The following is a 12,019-nucleotide window of genomic DNA, read 5'->3' as shown; positions in this document are numbered from 1 at the left end:
CTCAGTCTTCTTTTTGTATGAGTGCATATTGTCTGCAATGGTAATTGTTGAATTGGGCATGTAATTACACATTTCATGCTTTTTCTTCCTACATGTGATAAAGTATTGTGTAAACATAATGGGAATGCTCCTTTCTTAGATTTTTGTTTTTTCCTTAGAAAAGATTTCCTTTTAATAAACGAGAGGCTACATAAAATAGAAGAGAAGAGGGGAGAATATGAGACTAGCTATACCGACTACAATCTGCCAATGCTAATTCATAAAATAGAAGAGAAGAGGGGAGAATATGAGATTAACTATACCGCATATTTGTGCTTCATGTTTCTATAGGCGGGTTATTTGGGACTTCAACTATAACTTTTGTAACTGGAATTGATAGCGCGTCTCTAGTCTCTGCTCTAGGTGTCATAGGTTCCACTTTAATGGATGAATCATAAAAAAAATAACAACAACAAACGTAATAAAAATAACAACAAAAAAATCAACTTGATAACACTATTCAACAAAATTAAACCTAATAAAATTATGCACACACTCTGATTGTATGTCTCTAATAGTTGATGAGTAGAATGAATGCAACATTATGCACACACTTTGATTTTATCTCTCCAACAACCAATGAGTAGAATGAATGTTTCAAATGCAAGTTAGTAAGGGTTGAGGTTGTTTTATAGTTTTTTAATGTAGAATTTGATTGGTAGGGAAGATTGGCATGGATTTCCATCTCCCAAATTCAAATGTGTATTTTGGTTTGATTTGTGCATGATCCATTGACTGATAAATTTCACGGTTGATCCTTGTGCTTTCCTATGTTTGATTCATGAATTGAAAGGGTTGGTATCATTTATTGCATCCCGTGAATTAATTCTTGAATTGAATGGTGTCATTTATTGCCTTCATTAGGTTGAATGGTTCAAAACACATGTTGATATGGTTGACACATATTTCATCTATTCTTTTGCAGGTATTACCCAGCCATGGGAAGTGTTGCTCCAGTGGAAATTCGTAGGTGCTTGTTTGATGGGATAGGTGTACTACTAGATAGAAGTTAATGGAATGTTTTGTAGTGCATTTTGACTTAAGTGTTAATTCAGATATGGAGGTAGTTGGAACAAGATGTTTTGTCAACTTGTTATGTTGAAGGCTTTGCATTTGAAAACTATTGGTGCAGTCAACATAAGAACACATTTTGAACATCAATTAATGTTGACATTGTTGTCATTGATGAAAAAGGAGCAGCAAAAGAGCAGTAAGGCAACATGAGTAGTAAGATATGCAAGAGCAGAAGCAAGGTGTGGAGGATCAAGGGACAAAGAAACAGCAAGGCAAGAGCAGTAACAAGGTTAGTAAAGGGCAAAAGAGTAGATCAATATCAGCAAAGAACAATGCACTGACAATGGGGTTATCATCATTTCGGGTTTAGTTGACAAGCTGACTATCAACGCCATATGTTATTCTTGGCATGTTTGATGACAACAGGACAAAGGAGAAGCAAATACCTTGATGGTTTCGTAGAAAATTGGTGTTGTCATATTTGATGGCTTGATGCTTGGATAATGTTGCAGAGTGTGTTTAATGAAGAATTTGTGGTGACACTAATTTGTTGTTAAGTTGAATTGTTATGATGCAAAGGAAATACTTCATGATAGAAAAGGCAAGACTCCATGACAACAAAGGAAAGACTCCATGACAACAAAGGCAAGATTCCATGATAAAAAAACAAGACAAGACTCAAGGAGGTTGAGGAAATGGCATGAAGAAAAGATGAATTTGAACATATAAATGGTTTTGCAGAGTGAATGTTGCATACATATGCTTGCATTATTTTCATATTTTGTGTGCATATTGTTTACATTAGAGAATTCTTGCATGTGTTGTGGTGGTCTAATGTTGGTTTTGGCACTATGTTGAAAACACTATAGATGGTTGAAATTAATATTGGATGGATTATTTATTTTTTTGTTCTAATATCCAAGATATGAAGAGTTTGGAAACGAATGAGTGGAAGGAAAGGAGTTAGTCCTATTCACTTCATATTGAATCTTATGTGGGATACAAACAACTAGAAAAAGTGTCTTTTATAAAAGATGTGATTTTGGAAGTCATAGATGGTTAGAGAGTGGGAGAATGTGGGAGAGATGATTGAGGTGTTATGCATTAGTTACTTGGCACACATGAAGCTTATGTGAAGCATATTTGAAGAGAAGAAGAGGCAAAAATAAAGATGGAGATATGGAAAATTTATGACCAGGTAAATCAACACATTGTTGTTTCTTATTTGCATCAGAGGATTGTAGTCTCCTTTCAAGTAGTGGCTTGATAAACTTCAGGTTGGAGTCTATTAAGGTAGGAGCCTCATGTGGGTTGTAGCCTACATAAAACATATGGGAGTTGGAGCTTCCTTGCATGTTGCAGCTAGCATAAAATTGAGGTAGCAACCTCTTGTAGGTTGGAGCTTATAGAAAATCAGATGTAATATGGAGTAGGAGCTTGCCTTTGCATCACAATAATAATAAAATCATGGTTTTCTCCATTTATGGGTTTCCACATATATCTGATGTCAATATGTGTTGTTATCATGTGTTGATGTGATGTTTTCACTAGCTGCTTACTTGTTCACATATTCAATATGCTGGTCATTATTTGTTAAGTTGCTCATGCAATGCTTCAGTTAATAATATTAAGGAAAAGAATTTTAATGTCCACGAATATACTAAATCGATTCACCCCCCCCTCAGTTTAGTCAAGTTTTCATCAATTGGTATCAGAGCTGGTTCCTTTGGTGTAAGCCTAACAACTTGAAGGTAGTTCTAGTAGAGTCATGGACTGTCAAATTGTACCTATTCTTAGTACATCAAACTTTCATGAATGGAGAGATAAGGTAAAATCTGAACTGATAGATTATGGACCTGGAGTGTGGAAACTAGTGTGTGATGACTACTATAAAGACTCTCCCTCTGCACAAGAAAAACAACAGAATGCTAAGGAAAAATGTGTTATGTTTAATAATCTTCATAATAAGGATCTAGATAAATTAATAGACTTAAATTATGCAAAATAAATATGGGATAGACTACATCTCATGCATGAAGGAGCCACTAGTAGCTGCACTATCAAGAAGGAGAAGATAAAGAGGAAAAAGAAAAATTCCTGTCAAAAGGAAAGTATTGAGTCAAATGAGGTCTCTGCTAGTGTGAATGGACCTTATTGCCATGAAGAAAAGATAGTTGAAGAACAAGCCAAGCTTGACATATCCTTGACTGAAATAGAAATATTGAAGAATGAAAACAAATATAAAGAAATTGGTGCAAATATGTGATGAGAGAGCGCATACGTACAAGGAGGAAATTGTCATATTGAATACACAGCTTGAAGAAGCAATGAGAATAGAAGGGATGATGAATAAGCAACTAAAGGATAAAGAGGTACAATGTGAAATATTAGAGTCTGAGATTATTTCCGCTGGAAGATAGTTAGATGAAAAGAACATATTGTGTAAGTAGATAGAAGAGGAGGTTGCCTCCATGAAGAACTCTGGAAAGGAAGACATTAAAGATGATATTGAATCTTCCCTAAAAAAACCCATAGGAGAAGGGAAAAGTACTGTGATTAATAAAGAAGAAAACAAAAACAAGCAACAATATCAAGAGCCAATGAATGAGATGAATAAAGGGTTCATTGTAAGAAGATCATTCTCTCCTCAAAATGAGTTGAAAAAATTCGGAAGATCTCAAAGGAGATTCTTTTATCTTGGGAAAAACATCACATGTTTTTCTTGCGATGAACATGGATACGTGGCAACAAATTGTAAGAACAAACAAACCAAGAATAATCAACAAAATATGCAGCAAATGAGAAGGCTCCCTCAAGCAATCAAACATATAAGACATTCATTATCTAGATACACAAGTAATTTTCAAGGTTATTTTTATGCAATGAATATGGACATAAAGTTGTTGAATTTCATTTTTTTGTAAATAAAAGCACAAGAGGCCACACACCATTTCCACCATACCTTGGTCAAATAAGGTGTTATTTATGTAGAAACCTCGGACACAAATCCAATGAATGCAGGCTGCCATATACCCTAAAGAATCCTAAATAGTTGATGGAAGAAAATCAAAGGAGACCAAACTCTGAATCAAAAAGAAATGCAGACAGTAGAAGGCAACCCAATAAAGTGTCGAAGAGGAAGAAAAGGGGGCATCTCGTTACTTCAAAGACAAAACGAAGTCATCATGGTTTCAATAGGAGTTTCTCTAAGAAGAAAGGCAATCATTTAGTCAGTATTAGAAGAGCAGCATCATCCCAGGGGGAGTGGTAGCATAATGATGACAAACTTGTTGCATTGTGCTTTTTACAACAGCCTTGGCTGGGATGTTGGCATTAAAAATAAATTTTTGTTTGAAAATTCTCATCTAAATTCAAAGGCCATAAGAGAGAAACACCAATATAGTCTTGGAAGAAGATACTAATACAATGAGACCAAACTTGTACATGAATTATGACAGAGAGATTATAGCTTACATGTCATCAATAAAACAATGAAGAAAGTTGCCTACGCTTTTAGTTCTATATTGAAATTGCTACGTAAAGCGAGGCCTATACCTGGCACTTACAGAAAATAGAGATTGACCAAGCTAACACTGAATGAATAGTTTCAAAGAAGGTAAATATATTGCATGTTAACGAAGTAGATATGAAAGTAGCAATGTTGGACTTAGAGTTGCAACCATTTGGAAAGCATGATTAGTCGAACATTGAAAATAAAATCTACACAATGAATATAGGCAACAAATCACTTCCTTCGAATAGTAGAAGACATAAAGGATACAAGAACTGTGATCATATCCTCTTATACCTACAATAGATATGAATTGTGCAAGGCTATAGCAGTGATATTTGGTTGATGGCATGTCAAAAAAGTTTGAAGCTTTATTAACATGTACAAGGAAGTTATAAGATGAAATTAGAGACCAACAAAAATAGAATAAAGCTTTGCCTCAAAACTCGAGACTTTAGAAACCGAGTGGGATGCATTTGAAGAATCAATGGAAGAGGTTGAGTTCGTCAATCTTTGTAAAAGATACTTTACCTAAGGGGCTAGTTTTTGTGACTTTTAAATATTTCTCAAAGAACACGGGAGGAGAAGAAGTTATGTGGAATAAAAAGAAAAATTGTTATGTAAAACGATGCATGTTATAATGATACTCCGCAAAAGGACCTATGTTGAAGTTTTTTTTTCTAATTGTGAAATCAAATTCTGTTGGGCATAAATAAAATCATCCCAACGTATTTCCATGTCTTACACAACCATCTCTAATGTTTGTCTTTCGGTCATGGAGCTTGAGAACTAGAGTGCCTCCTCACAATGGAAAAGCTAATGGTTTCTTAGATAGGTGGTTTTGGGAAAATGAGGACATTTTCAAAGATGCAGATAAGTTTGTCATGCTTTATCAAATGGAGAAGATGATCATGGTGTTGTGTTACCGACTCTTGATGAGGATTTATGAAAATATTGCTCAAGGAGACAGAGCTCACTTGGAAATCTTAGAAGAAAATGTTGGAATTTTCTGATAAATTCCATAACAGACAGACAAAAATTGCTCTGTTTTTGCACTCTGTTTTTGCACAAAAAACAGAAAATCGCTTGCCGGAAACGGTGTTTCAGCAACACAGTTTTTTTTTCAGTTGCTGTAACTTGTGTTGCAGCAACGCTGTTTGTGGTGTTGCAGCAACATAAATTTTTTGACGTCAAGTATTTTTTGAGTTACAACAGGAAAAATTAACTTGCGTTTATTAAAAATAAACTAATTAAAACTGATTTGTCTTCTGCATACTGAGGGAATTTCACAACTTCTATTACAAAACAGATTCACCAAGGAATGCTTCTGTTCCACACAAATAAACATCTGTTAAACAAATTTCATTCAAATATCTGCACTTCTGTGCATTTTTCCCTTTCTGCTCTCTGCTGCGCTGTTGCATCTACTCCTGCTGTGCACTGCTGTGCTTTTCACTATCTGGCAAGTATTTTCTTCACGCTGCTGCGTGCTCTCCTCTGCTCTCTATCAATCTGCTGCTAACCTTACATTTCAGTCCCTGCACTGCTGTGCAAAAAGCTTCATTCATATGAGCTCGTGCTGCTGCACATTCTTTTCACATTCAACAGAAATTACATTCGAGCGCTGCTGCGCTACTTTTTGCAGAGAGGTAAATCACTACTGCCGCTCATTACATTTATATGTTTAAAACATATCTGATTTAAACAATAAAATAATCAAAATATCTTCTAATTCCTATCACCGAATTTAATGCAGCAAGGCGGTGATGCCTCTATCAAAAAACAAGTCGGCTGTCTGCAGGGGAATTCAATTGAAACTTTAATGCATATTAATGTGCAAAAATATTGGGCTTGACTTTAAGGCATCGAACAGGCTGGAGTATTTACTGCAAATCCAGTTGTTCATTGTTGCAGTTGGAATTAAATTCCAACACTCCCCCTTAATTTCAACTGCTGCATACCCAGACATTTCCTGAAATGATCAAAACCTTTCTTTGCTAATGGTTTTGTCAAGATGTCAGCTAGCTGATCTTCTGTTCTGCAGTGCTGCAAAACAATCTCACCATTGTTAACCAATTCACGTATGAAGTGAAATTTGGTGTCTATGTGCTTTGTTCTTTTATGAAAAACAAAGTTTTTAGACAATGCTATTGCTGAGCTATTGTCACAGTAAATGGTTGTGCCCTTTTCTTGTTCATGACACAAATCTTTGAGAACTCTTCTCAGCCATACTGCTTGGCATGCTGCTGCTGTTGCTGCCACATACTCTGCCTTTGCTGTTGACAAAGCCACAACTGGTTGCTTCTTGGAAGCCCATGAGATGGCTCCCGATCCCATATGAAACACATATCCCGATGTGCTTTTCCTATCATCAACACTTCCAGCCCAATCACTGTCAGTGTAACCTGCCAACATGAAACTTTCAGAAGAGGAGTATAAAATACCAAACCCCTTCGTTCCATTCACATACCTTAGAATCCTCTTGGCTGCCTGCCAATGAGTCTCTTTTGGTCTTTCCATAAATCTGGAGACTAAACTCACAGCGTGCATAATGTCCGACCTAGTTGTAGTCAAGTACATAAGGCTGCCAACTATGCTTTTGTATAATTTTGGATCAAAATATTTGCTGTTGTCTTCTTTGGTCAATTTCAACCCCACTACAGTTGGAGTCACAGAAGCCTTGCTATTCTGCATGTTAAATCTCTTCAACACAGCTTCTACATATTTATCTTGAGAAATGAAAACACCATTTTCACTTTGGTCTACTTCAATTCCAAGAAAATATCTTAAGAAGCCCAAGTTAGTCATTTCAAATTCACTTTTCATGACTGCTTTAAAATCAACAATGAGAGAAGCATCATTGCTAGTAAAAATCAGATCATCTACATATAAAACAACAATAATAATCTTACCGTCATTCTGTTTTATGTAGAGTGTGGGTTCACCATCACACTTATCAAACCCATTCTCAATCAGATAAGCATCAATTCTACTGTACCATGCTCTTGGAGCTTGCTTCAGCCCATAAAGAGCCTTCATCACGAGATAAACAGATTTTATCATTCACTGTTTTCTCTAAGCTTTCATCACAAGCTTTCTCCTCAATGAATTGAGGTTTTGCTGTCTTCACTTTCTCCATGCCTTGATAGGCTATCTTGAGAGTTTCCCATGCTTCTCTAGATGTCTTAGATGCTGCTATCCTTGGAAACACACTTTCATTCACTGCTCGATACAAGAAGTAGAGGGCCGAAGAATCCTTCTTCTTATAGTTCTTCAACAGCTCTTTCTCTGCCTGAGTTAAGCTATTAAACTCATCTTCATTTGCTGGTTCTTCAAAACCATCTTCAACAAATTCCCATAAATCTTCTGAGAAAAGAAAGGCTCTCATAACTATTGTCCAATAGTCATAGTTTTTCCCATTAAGTAGTGGGAGCTGAGTATTAAAAATACCCATGCTAGTGCTAACGCTGGTCATTCCTTGCACTTTTAAATTATGTTTCAAATACTTGACTGTATTTGAAAATCACTGTCTGTCTTCAACAGTAACACAGAAAAAATTCTTGAGAAATACCTTAGATTCTTTCTTGGCTGAGTCTTCACGCTGCTGGAGAAGTTGCTGCTGCAAGAAATCTTTCCTTCAGCTTCTTTGACACTTCAAAGAGCCTGGACTAGCTCTGATACCATGTTGGAATTTTCTGATAAATTCCATAACAGACAGACAAAAATTGCTCTGTTTTTGCACAGAAAAACAGAAAATCGCTTGCTGGAAACGGTGTTTCAGCAACACAGTTTTTTTTCAGTTGCTGTAACTTGTGTTGCAGCAACGCTGTTCGTGGTGTTGCAACAACGTAAATTTTTTGACGTCAAGTATTTTTTGAGTTACGGTGTAACAGCAACAGGAAAAATTAACTTGCGTTTATTAAAAATAAACTAATTGTTACAGATTTGTCTTCCTCATACTGAGGGAATTTCACAACTTCTATTACAAAATAGATTCACCAAGGAATGCTTCTGTTCCACACAAATAAACATCTGTTAAACAAATTTCATTCAAATATCTGCACTTCTGTGCATTTTTCCCTTTCTGCTCTCTGCTGCGCTGTTGCATCTACTCCTGCTGTGCACTGCTGTGCGTTTCACTATCTGGCAAGTATTTTCTTCACGCTGCTGCGTGCTCTCCTCTGCTCTCTATCAATCTGCTGCTAACCTTACATTTCAGTCCCTACACTGCTGTGCAAAAAGCTTCATTCATATGAGCTCGTGCTGCTGCACATTCTTTTCACATTCAACATAAATTACATTCGAGCGCTGCTGCGCTACTTTTTGCAGAGAGGTAAATCACTACTGCCGCTCATTACATTTATATGTTTAAAACATATCTGATTTAAACAATAAAATAATCAAAATATCTTCTAATGCCTATCACCGAATTTAATGCAGCAAGGCGGTGATGCCTCTATCAAAAAACAAGTCGGCTGTCTGCAGGGGAATTCAATTGAAACTTTAATGCATATTAATGTGCAAAAATATCGGGCTTGACTTTAAGGCATCGAACAGGCTGGAGTATTTACTGCAAATCCAGCTGTTCATTGTTGCAGTTGGAATTAAATTCCAACAGAAAAATGTAAGAAAATAATGCTTGACAATGAAGTTTCAAATGGTGACAGAGTTGATAGGGACGAAGTGGAGGTTTCAGGGATGCAAAGACGTTATTTTTGAGATATGCATTGAATAAATTCTACCTGTGGTACATTGAATGGAGTATGTTGGTTGAATGGATGGAGTTACTTCTTGCATTAAATTGCTGCGCTGGATCAAACAAAGACCTGGAATCATCATAACAGTGAATGTTATAATATTGTTCAAGCATGTGTTATAATAATGTGAGAATTGGAATATAAAGTGAAAAAATACAAACAGATGTCATAGTGAGGACACAGAGGCATGCCAAAGAGGGATGAGAAATACACATTTTGACCAGCAAAAAAAAAAGGGTGGGGGGGAGGTGCTTTCACAAATAATCTAAAAAATCTCCAGTGTGTGGAAAATTACATGGTTTGATAGTATGTGGACGTGAGAGATCTAAGCTTCATGACTCCAGGGCGTGACATATTTGAGCTTTATGATTCCAAGGTGTTTCTTGTATTGGAATTGAAATTAGGCAAAATGGAGCGAACCTTCACTAGGTAACACATTTGCAGGTGGACAAAGATATATTCGTTGGCATAATCATCATACTTTATGTCAGAACAATAAGGCCATTGTAGCAAGGCGTTTACCCTCTTTGTGCTTGTTTTCATGTATGTTGTTTTAATGATCCAGACTTTTATTTGACCTAGAATTATTGTTGATATAATTTTAATATCCAGCGTGACTATTTTTGTATGAAATTTCAATGAAAGATGGGTATTGGAAAGTCAATTCATTTATATTAACGTCGCGGCTTTCATTCATGTGGCGTTGGATTGGAGAAACATGAATATAATATCATTGCATTATATTATTAACTCTGTCAACCATTTCTATAATTAATACATCAGAGTTGCGATAATTGGATTGAAGTTGCGTTAATTACGATAATTGGATTGGAGCAACATTATGTTCAAGCAATCACAAACTTCGAGAGATATGTAAAAATTTGAATCAGAATTTGGGGTAATCGGAGGTAGTGAGTGAGAAGAGTAGAGAGGAGCATAACAAAGGCATGGAGTGTGTATTAGGGTTGGTTGGGGATGGCTTCGCTATGATAGCAGGTGACACATTGGTAGTGTAGAGAAACGTGGTGCAAAAACCATCCGAGGAAAAGATAATGATTCTCGATTCACACAAGCTCTTGGGTGCTAGCAGTGAGAATGGTGATAGGGTACAATTTACCGAGTATATTCAGAAAAATGTTATCTGTATCATTTTCGTAATGGCATTCAGTTCTCTATGGCAATGACTACCAACTTTACAAGGGGCGAACTTGCCACAGCTCTGAGAAAGAACTTGTATTCTATGAATTTACTTTTGGTGGGATTTGACAAGGATGTTGGCCCATCGATATACTATATTGACTACATTGCAACTTTTCACAAGGTTGATAAAGTAGCATTTGAATAGGGAGCATATTTTTCTTTATCAATGATGGATATATACTATCACAAAGGGATGTTTGTGGAGGAGGAAATAGAGTTCGTTGACAAATGTATTTTAGAAATAAGACCCATATTGATCGTTGCACCTCCTAATTTTGTCATCAAGATCGTTGGCAAGGATGGGGCAAGAGAGTATGCATGGTGTAAAAATATTGATGATGCAAGTGATCCCCGTGCGACAGAATTATTACCAGTTGTGGAAGTTCAAAGCTAAATGATTGGTTCATAATTGAAACAACATTGTTAGTGTAAAAATTCCCACTGTAGATCAACAAATTATGCAATATACTAAAACAAAATACAAGATCTACTTCTACAACACTTTGCGGAAGCTTAATCGAATTGAGCAAGATCAAGAGAACACATATAACTAAGAATGAGAAATCAATCACACATAACACAGAAGAAATAACCCGGGGAAAGCCTCAGCCTAAAAACCCAGCTCTGTATTATCATACAAGTGGAAATCTTGTTCAAGTTACAAAAAGAATCAACTCTCAAGCTATCTCGCTCTCTCTGCAATCAAACAATACTGCTCATACACAGTCAAAGGCTCTCATAACCTTCTCCTCTGCCCTCCAAGCCTCCTATTTCCTTGCGCAGTTTTCCTTAGGGTCCAGTGCTGCCACTTGTGTGAATTGGCCTCTTCACACACTCACTAACCTCTGATCTAACTGTGCAATCCTGAAGGAGATGAATCCTTCTGCATAGATGAGTTTTCTTTATAGGAAAAATCCATTCAACTAATAGTACACTATCCCTCCTCTGATCTCAACTGGGTCTCTGTTTGAACTGACATGCATGAGTTATTTATGAGAGAATACTCAGTTATCTGAAGTGCAGTGGTTACATGCATGCAAGCATTAACTAACTGAACTCACAATTAATTCAACAAATTGTTTGAATTAATCTAACTAGACTTGACTTAGTTAACTGAGCCAACTATGTACAACTCAATATTACAACTCATCCGTATCTCTTTAACTGATGGATAAATTCCTCAATCAATGCAGAAACTGTTGCATGTCCCCACATAGACTTCATGTTTGATTTTCTACAACTAATTAACTCATGGTGAATTAATTAATTATTTTACAAACAACTGCTAAGATCAAATTCGAATTTTACTTCACTATTTTAGTTTAGGGACTAACTAAAATAGGAAGGTATCCCAAAATGCTATTTTTAGCAATGCTATTTATAACACTTCCATTTTTCATTCCTTGCTGCTATGTCCAACACTGGTACCCGAACTGCTATTTATATCAGTGCTATTTTTAGCATTTCTTGTTGCCATTTTCAACACTCCCTCTCAACA

The 12,019-nt window shown here is 36.2% G+C and overlaps 1 pseudogene; it reads left to right on the top strand.

The window, feature by feature from the left end:
- Nucleotides 1-10,268: 10,268 nt before the first annotated feature.
- Nucleotides 10,269-10,915, top strand: LOC149155320 (proteasome subunit beta type-2-B pseudogene; annotated as a pseudogene).
- The last annotated feature ends 1,104 nt before the right edge of the window (nt 10,916-12,019 follow it).

The sequence above is a fragment of the Pinus tabuliformis genome, chromosome 9 (genome assembly GCF_031772625.1).
Source record: "Pinus tabuliformis cultivar Carrire ecotype Pingquan chromosome 9, CPIR1, whole genome shotgun sequence".
NCBI lineage: Eukaryota > Viridiplantae > Streptophyta > Pinopsida > Pinales > Pinaceae > Pinus > Pinus tabuliformis.
This window is presented reverse-complemented; position numbering and strand designations above follow the sequence as displayed.